Consider the following 9,328-nt stretch of genomic DNA (forward strand, 5'->3'; position numbering starts at 1 on the left):
ATTTTTTGGTTTCTGGGAAAACAGTCCGTGCTTAATATTTTAAACCAACTATCTAAAAAGGGACAGTAAGTCTCCCCAGACCCTAAGACTGCTCTGCAGAGGCAACTAGCACTGATATTCCCTGTGTCTTTTGTTGAAACTTTTGTCGAAAAAAATTTTTAATAGCCTCTCTTATTTTAATTGCACGTACATCGATGATTTGCCTGCATGTATGTCTGTGTGAGGGTGTCAGATCCTTGAAACTGGGGTACAGACAATTGTGAGCTGCCATGTGGGTGCTGGGATTTGAACCCAGGTCCTCTGGAAGAAGAGTCAGTGCTCTTAACCACTGAGCCATCTCTCTAGGCCCCTTGTTTAAAATTTTTAAATATGCCAGGCAGTGGCGGTGTACACCTTTAATCCCAGCACTCGGGAGGCAGAGGCAGAGGGAGTTTGAGTCCAGTCTGGTCTACAGAGTGAGTTCTAAGACAGGCACCAAAGCTACACAGAGAAACCCTGTCTTGAAAAACAAAAAATAATTTTTTTTAATGTTATGTATGTATTTATTTGTAGGTAGAGTTTTCTTTCCCACCAAGTTCCCAAATAACTAACAGGGATATTTAATTTAGATATCCAGCCAATAGCTCAGGTTTATTACTAACTAGCTCTTACAACCTAAATTAACCCATTTCTATTAATCTATGTATTACTATCCTCCCTATGTCCCCTGGTGACTCCTAGACTCCTCCCTTCTTCCCAGTGTCCTTAGTGTGGTTTTCCTTCCTAGCCTTATCCCGTCCAGCTATTTTCAAGTCAGCTTCCTTGTTAACCCAATCACAGCAACATGTATTCACACAGTGTAAAGAAATGTTCTGCATTTATTTTTTCCACAGATAGAGTTATATATCACATACTAGAATATTTGTAAAATGTGTTTTGGGTATTTCTAAGTCAACACATGAAGAACTACCTCATATTTTATGCTTTCAGTATTATAATATTCTTTTGTGGGGTTTTAAATATTTAATTATTGTTGAAAAAGGAAAACAACAAAAAAGATATATATATGTCTCTGTGTGGGTGTGTGCACATGAGTAAGCAGAAGGAGAGTCCTTTTCCATCTTTCTCTGCCCATTGGTTTCAAGGCATAGTCTTTCCCTCAGCCCAGGGCTCTCATTTTTGTCAGTGAACCTGGAAACTAGCAAGTCCTAGGGACCCTCCTATCTCCACCCCAATCAGAGCTGGGGTCCTAGATATGCACAGGTCACCCAGCTTGTTACATGGGTACTATGTAGGAATGGTTTTCAGGGTTTTTTTGTTTTGTTTTGTTTTGTTTTGTTTTCCAGACTCTGTGTTCCCAAGGATACATTGAGTTGCATTGCTTGGGTGTGTGATGTCTCCCCAGGTTGGATGGTGGTTGGAGGTTGAAGGTGTTGGTAGTATTTGCTGGCTCTTGCTCATCTATCATGTTAATACACAAGCTGAAAGATGATTCCTTTTTGTCTCTGGTACCAGCTCCTATGCCTTTACCAGTCGTGCTGGGATCGAGAGAGGGCCTGAAGAAGAAAGCACAGATGCAGGGCCTCAGCTCTGATTAATAGGTAGAACAGAGCCCAGCCATTGGTTGGGCCCTTGAGGGAATTTACATAAAATCATTGGTTTTGGTTAAGCTTTTTATTTATTATGTTTTTCTGTAGACGTTAGGGAAACTGGGAGGAACAATATGTAAAAATTTTAAGTTGGTTTAGCAAGTTACTCCTGAGCAGTTGATCCCTTATTTTCCCTTGTTTATGTATTTGATTTTTGAGTAATAAATGGAGCACTAATTATGGCTTGTGCTGAGGGCTATACGAATGCCATGAGAGACATGAATTTCCCAAAGTTGGCAAAAGGAGATAAAAGTTTTAGATATGTAAGCAGGACCTCTGTCGATTTCCATCCATTTTGGGACTATCCATTACAGAGAAAGCAGTGTCTGCAAACAGCTGAAGCAGATGTGTGTGTCTGAGCCATAGAAGAGATAAAGTCTGAAGAGGCACAAAACAGGAACAGATGTAAAACACCAAAGGAATATATGTGGGTTAGATCCATTTGCCAAAGGTCATCAGAATGATGACCACAGGAGTTGACAGTGGTTGAGCTTGTATCTGTGCTAATTGGAATTGTTTGATAGAGCTTTGACTTCTTGATAAAAGGAGTGAGAAGCAGCAGCTGCTGAAAGAGACATGACTCCCACCATGTCTGATGTATGCCTTACATATAGGATGTTTACTGACTGGAGAAAAGATACATGGGAAGTATTTGGGTTTTGATTTTTTTTAATGTGTACTGGAACCCATACTCTTGTCATCATGATTACACAGCATGGAATGGCACTAATCCCTGAGCCATCTCTCCTGCTTTCCCATTTGGCCTTCCTAGTCTCTTTGTCACTGTCAAGAGAGTCTGTTCTATGGCTGTCTTCTGCAGTGTTTACCCCTGCAACCTTTGCCACTTGTTTATTAGTTTGTATTCTGTTGCTGTGATAAAAACCATGCTCGAGGCAGCTTACAGAAGGAAGGGTTTATTTGGGCTTACATCTCCTGAGGGGTAAGAGTCCTTCACCATCACAGCGGGGAATGTGCTAGCCAGCAAGTGGTGACAGGAACAGCTGAGAGCTCACCTCTGGAACTGCAAGCAAGAAACAGAGAGAGTGAGCTGGAATGGCACACGGCTTTGAAACCTCAAGGCTCACCCCCATTAGCATACTTTCTCCAGCAACGCCACACCTCCTAAACTTGCCAAATAGTGCTGCCAACTAGGAACCAAATATTCCATTCTCTGAGCCTAGTGGGGACATTCTCATTCAAACCATCACAGTTTCATTTTTGAAACAGTGTTTGATTAGTTAGCCCAGACTAGCTTAGAGCTCAGAGATCCACCCATCTCTGTCTCCCAAATCTTAGATTTAAAGGTATGTGCTACCGTACCTCACATCTACCTTATTATTTTTGAGACAAGTCACTGACCCTAGAGTTGCCAGTTTGGGTAGGCTGACCAGTGAGCCTCAGGGACCCCATCTCCACCTCCCGGCTCTGGGATTACAGATGTGTATGTACCACTGCACTGTAGTAGTTGGGTTTTTTGATTTTGTTTTGTCTAAGGATCAAACACAGGGCCTTATGTTTATGGGGCAAGCACTATCCACTAATCCATCTCTCTCTGCTTTAGCCACCTGAGAGTTGTCAGCCAATTGTGTTATGCCAGCAACTTTGTAGGCATGATGCACTGAGCATTTGCATGCTGATCTGAGATCACTTCCACCATTGGCCATGGTGCTGGCTTTGAGTTTAGACATTCTTTTTCAATATCAGTTTAAATAATTGATTTTTCTAAGGACATTTATCAAAAGGATTACCAAATGCCTTCTAGTACAAAGACCCATTTCTCCCCTCCTTCCCACTTGACTGATTATGGTTTATGTAGTTGATTCTTGTGTGGCAGGAATAAATGTGTGGTCCCTCTGAAGCTGGCAGCAGCCTCCCTGAGTACAGTCCTGCTTTCCCTGAGCAACTGCTTGATGGGACACTTGTTAATGAAAGGGTTCAGATTCAGCTGAGGCCCCAGTGTGTAGCAGCTCGCATGTGTGTCTGTCCGCCAGCTCCATCCTCTCCACGCTGTGTAGAGGAAGATAGTGAACACAGAGAGGTTGTCCCGCACCTCTAGTGTGGATGTTGTCATCGTCAGGTGCCCAGACCATGCCAGTGGGTTGCAGTATCCACTGAGAAACAGTTCCCATGGGTGGCTTAAGGGGTATCATCCCATCTTGGGATGGTTTTTTTTTTTTTTAATCTAGTTTCTTAAGTTCTTGCGTTTGATTGTTTATTTGTTTTTTATGCTTTATTTAACTTTATTTTATGTGCATTGGTGTGAAGGTGTCAGATCCCCTGCAACGGGATCTTCAGACAGTTGTGAGCTGCCATGTGGGTGCTGGGAATTGAACCCGGGTCCTCTGGAAGAGCAGTCAGTGCTCTTAACCACTGAGCCGTATCTCCAGCCCCCGGGATGGTTTAAAGATTAAGTGCTCTTTGGAAAAATAGTTGGGGCCTGGAAAAGTGGCTCAGCTGTTAAGAACACTGGCTGCTCTTCCAAAGGACCTGGTTTCAGTTCCCAGCACCCATATGGCAGCTTACAACTGTCTGTAACTCCAATTCCAGAGATTCTGCAGGCACTGCATGCATGTGAAACACCTTATACCTAAAATAAAAATAATTTTTTTAAAAAAAAGGAAGAAAAACTGAACCTCTGAGAGCCTCATCTGGAAAATGAAGCTTGGTCCTTTTTTGACCTGACAGTGTGAGGTTGAGGCCTCTATATTTTGTTGTTGTGGTGGGGTTTTTTTGTTTTTTGTTTTTTTATTGTTTTTTTTTTTTTTGAGCAACCATGTTCATTGGTTCTGATTTCCTGAAGCCATAAAGGAGGCCATACTTAACAACATTGGCTTCTGCACCCACTAGGGAACTAGGCCTGTTTCCTGGACCACAGATTCACTAACTTCCTCTGTCCTTGTGTGTGACACCACACTCTGGTGTCCTGTGGTAGCTGCTTTCTACTGGGACTGCAGGTCCTGACATGTGCCTCATACTCTGTTCCGTTCCTAGGTTTGTCAGCCATTGCAAGAACAGGGCCAGTGGACTCCTCCATCATACTGCAGCCGGAATGGATGGACCTAGTGTACACTGCTCCAGCCGCCCCCTGGAAGACAGTAGCACCCCTGCCAGCCCTGCCAGACTGTCTGTCCAGGTTCATACATAGTAACACAGACTGTTCTGTAGTGTGTGTCTCCTTTCCAGCTGCTGATGACAGGGGGTCAGTACAGATAGAAATGGCTTTGTGTATTCTGTTGGGGTTATTTTGAAGAAAATTATGTTACAATTGGTTTTTGTTGTAAATAAAACACATTGTTGTCCTAGCAGTATGAAGTGCAGATTCATTGTGTGAATTGCACTCAACTCCTAAGTCTATGATGAAGCAAAGGGAAGCCATTTGCAGGAAGTAGTGAGAAGGAATTAGATCTGTTGAATAGAGCCACAGGTTCTCCAATCACCTTACCGAGGAGCTCCTGGTACCTCTCTGTGGGGAGTGTGGGCGGACAAGTTCATTGGAAACTGGAAGCCAATTTTAGTCTTCTGCTGGACCCCTAGAGTCTTCCCCCATGTCCTGTGCTTCCTCCTGGGGTGAAATGTAGGTGCCCCTCCCTCTCAGAGGCTTTGCTGCCACTGCCGTTCCTTTCCCAGCAGCATGTAGACTGCACTCACTCTTAACCTGAGTGACCGGCCTCCACTTTGCAGCTTGGAAGCAAACTTTGATGCCTCTACTCAGCTAGATTTCTGTGACCTGCCACCTAGCTATGTCTCCCTGGATTCTCAGGAAGAGCCTCCCTTTCGCTCTCTCCTAACCTCCTACCACTGAAAAGCCACCCAAGGGCATTCCTGTCCTGAAGACACTCCAAGGTAAGGACCCGTGGAGGCCACATACCCGCTGGAGGGCTAGTGTCCCCCCTGATGCAAACAAAGGCCCTGGCTATGCCCCCCATCTGCCAGCAGCTCATTCTCTAGAACCAGGCTGGCCTCTGCCTGGAGAAGACGGTACATGCTGAGAACTGGGACAAGAGAACTTCTCAGAAGTTCATTCCTAGATATTCCTGATGCTGCCATCAGCCTCAGGACAGAGCTACAAGAGGCCCTGAAAACCTGGCCAACACCCCAAACCTCTGTCTTCCTATCCTGATTGGCAATTTGCCTGCATTTACAATCACCTAGGAGCCTACATGTACACACAAAATAAATGTTTAAAAATGGGGGATGCAGCTATGGCAGTACACACCTTTAATCCTAGTGCTTCAAAAGCAGAGGCAGGCAGGTCTCTGGGTTTGAGGCCAGCCTGGTCTACATAGCGAGTTCCAGGCCAGCCAGGGTTATACCATGAGACCCTGTTTCCAAAGGAGTTGGGGCCAGAGCAATGGCTCAGTTAAGAGGGAGTACTGCTTTTGCAGAGGACCCCAAGTTCCCTTCCCATCACCCATGTCAAGTACCTCACAGGCGCCTGTGACTCCATCTAGCTCCCAGGGATCCACCACCCTCTTGAGGCATCTGCAGGCACCTTGCACTCACATGCACACACAGACACATAATGTAAGGTTTAAAAATAATAAGAATACACACTCTACAGCCCAGCATTGCCATTTCTAGGGTTCCCTAAAACAGTGACACAGACTAAAAGGGTGTTCATGCTATACCGTTGTTAATGTTGGAATGTGTCTTTTTGGTGAAAAGGCCTCTGTGTTGAGGTCTTGGTCCCCAGCTTACACACCGCTGAGAGGGAATTGATCATGAGGGCACCGATTCATCCATGCTAACACACTGATGCCCTCTAGATAGTGAGCTGCAGGAGGTGGGGCCTGGAAGAGGTCACTGCAGGAATATCTTGCCCTGCCCCTTCCTCCTCTTCTCTCTGGTCACCAGTGATAGCAGTTTTGTTGCATCCTGCCATCCAGCTGCCATGACATTTTGCCTCCCCCAGGCCCCCCTGACCATGCAGAGAACCTCTGGGATCTGAGCAGAGGTCACCCTTTCGTCTTTGTGTTTCTGTCAGGCATTTTGTCACAGTGATGAAAGGCCAGCTCAGCTATGACTGATGGAGCGATAAAACAGAAAAGAACTGAAGTCCTTCAGAGGAACTGGGAAAAGAAATTACAGCAGGGCCACCCCTGAGAGCATTTTGCCGCTGTTAAAGAAGTGTGTGTAGCACCTGCTATAGGTGACCTCGTGATTTTCTTCCTGAATTCAGCAGGGTGGTTCACAGCAGATGCCCCCAGAGAAGCACTTCAATAAGCCCTGCGAGGCCCCACGTGTCATGCTACCCTGACATGAGCTATCCCTCTGATGTCTGAATAGCTGAGCATCAAGGCTGTCCAGCACAATTAAGGTAGTTTTGTTACAGTTCATGAACTAATAGTGTTTTCTCTCTTTTATTTCCTTGTTTTGTTGGCTGTTTATTATTTGAGACAGGATCTTGCTATGCAATAGGCCTTGAACTCCTGGATTCTAGGCAGGGGTTCTACCACTGAGCCACACCCCAGCCCCTCACTGGGGGATTCTAGGCAGGGGCTCTACCACTGAGCCACACCCCAGCCCCTCACTGGGGGATTCTAGGCAGGGGCTCTACCACTGAGTCACACCTCAGCCCCTCACTGGGGGATTCTAGGCAGGGGCTCTACCACTGAGCCACACCCCAGCCCCTCACTGGGGGATTCTAGGCAGGGGCTCTACCACTGAGTCACACCCCAGCCCCTCACTGGGGGATTCTAGGCAACTTTTCTATGACTAAGTTATATCTTAGCCCTCTTTATACTTCCTGTTGTTAGGCAGGGTCTCACTGAGTTGCCCAGGCTGGCCTAGAACTCACTCTGTAGCCAAGATAGGCCTTAACTTAAGAGCCTCCTGTCTCAGGCGTCCCGGAGCAGGTTAACAGGTGTGCCCACCATCTCCTGCTGTGCTCCTCGGTTCAGGTGGGTTCCAGGGCTTTGCTCTCTCCTTTCTAACTCCCAGCACTGATGACCGAGATACTTCACCCATCTGTCTCAGCATGCTGTCTCCGGTCACCTGTCCCTTCCTGTGGGCAGCTGGCCCCATGCCTCACGTGTTCTTTGTGTTCTTACAAATCATGCCCATGTGAATGCCACATAGCCGGACTCCCTGATGGGTAGTGTGGGAACAAATGATGGCCCTTGCCAACTATGAGCAGCCTGAGCCCTGGGCTCGGCTGTGCTCCTTCAGCTCAGCCCGCCACCACTGTGGGGCCACTGACAAGATCCACAGTCACTAGGATTGAAAAGCCCGGCTTAGAGATAACCAGACACTTCCAGAACCATCTTCCTAGTCAGACACAGTAGCATGATCCCCTCTTGGAGCCTGTTCTACCCACAGTGGAATGAATCCCCAGGGTTTCTTCAAAATTAGTCCCTGCATGCTAGAGAGATGGCTCAGACATTAAGGGCTAGACTCGCAACCGAAATTAGTCCGTGAGTCCTAGTGAAGGAAGGACTTGTGTGAGGACTTGAATTCCCTGGACCTAATTGACTCATGCTGAGCGCATCAAGCGATAGGGGGCGACATAGCCCACTTCGTGCCATCTGCTCCAGCCAGTGGCCACTGGGATATTACATCACAGGAGGTAAATTGCTGACATTAGAGCCCTGCAGTCAGCAGGACAGGTCCTCAGCACTCAGCTACAGGGGCAGGGAGGGGATCTGAGGAGTGGTGTAATCCAGGGGATCTGAAGATGGCAACAGAGGCTAGCGGGACACAAGGCACAGTGTAACCTGACTCCAGTGGACCCCTCCCTCCACAGACAGTGGATCCCCCTTCTCCAGCCAAAACCAGACGGGCTCATTCCTCCAGCACTCTATTTCTGATACAGGGTCTCACAACATAACCCTGGCTGTCCTGGAACTCACTCTGTAGACCAGGTTGGCCTCGAACTCAGAGATCCACCTGCCTCTGCCTGCAGAATGCCGGCACTAAAGGTGTCTGCCACCACACCTGGCCCCATCTTATTCTTGAGACAGAGTCTCTCACTGAGCCTAAAATTCATGGCTTTGGGTAGACTGGCTGGCCAGTACACTCCTGGGATTGACCTCTCTCTGCCTCCCCAGTGCTGGGGCTACAGGCACAACAAGCCACTGTGGCCAGCATTTTTGCATAGGTTCTGGGACTCAAACTCAGGTCCTCATGATTGTGTGACAAAAAGCACTGTGCAAACTGAGCCTCTTTCTAGGAAAAGCCCCTTGTCGCTCATAAGACCTGTGTTAAAACTCTGGCTTGAAAAGTCCCAGCAAACGAGCCTTGGCCTCCTTCCCAGCACAATTGAAGGGAAGAAGGATGGGGACAGCAGAGATTTAACCAGTGTTTATGTCTGAGAGAGAGACAGAGAAAGGGCCTCTCTGTGTGTCTTCATGACCCCCAGACCGTCCTTAGGGTACTGACATGAACTTTAGGTTTAAGCAGAGAAAGAATGGGGGGGGGGTAACACACATGTGTGATTACACAGACCTGGTCCAAGCACAGTCTGGTTGATGGCTGCCTCAGGTCTGCAAGGTGAGGTGATCCAGAGAAACCTTTAGTGTTTGAGGGACACACTGGTTCAGGTGACTGCCTCTGCTTCAAAGGAGAGCTCATCTTTAAAGCTCTGCTGTCCCTGGAATCCAAGGAGATGGCAGACTTGGACAGTAACTGGAGGACCTCAGATGTCTTTGGGAGTTCTGGAATGGCATTGTGAAAGCCACCAATAAGGAGCCTCGGTGCCTCCT

Source organism: Microtus oregoni, unplaced genomic scaffold (assembly GCF_018167655.1).
Source record: "Microtus oregoni isolate MIOR12 unplaced genomic scaffold, Mior012 000003F_ref0000135, whole genome shotgun sequence".
NCBI lineage: Eukaryota > Metazoa > Chordata > Mammalia > Rodentia > Cricetidae > Microtus > Microtus oregoni.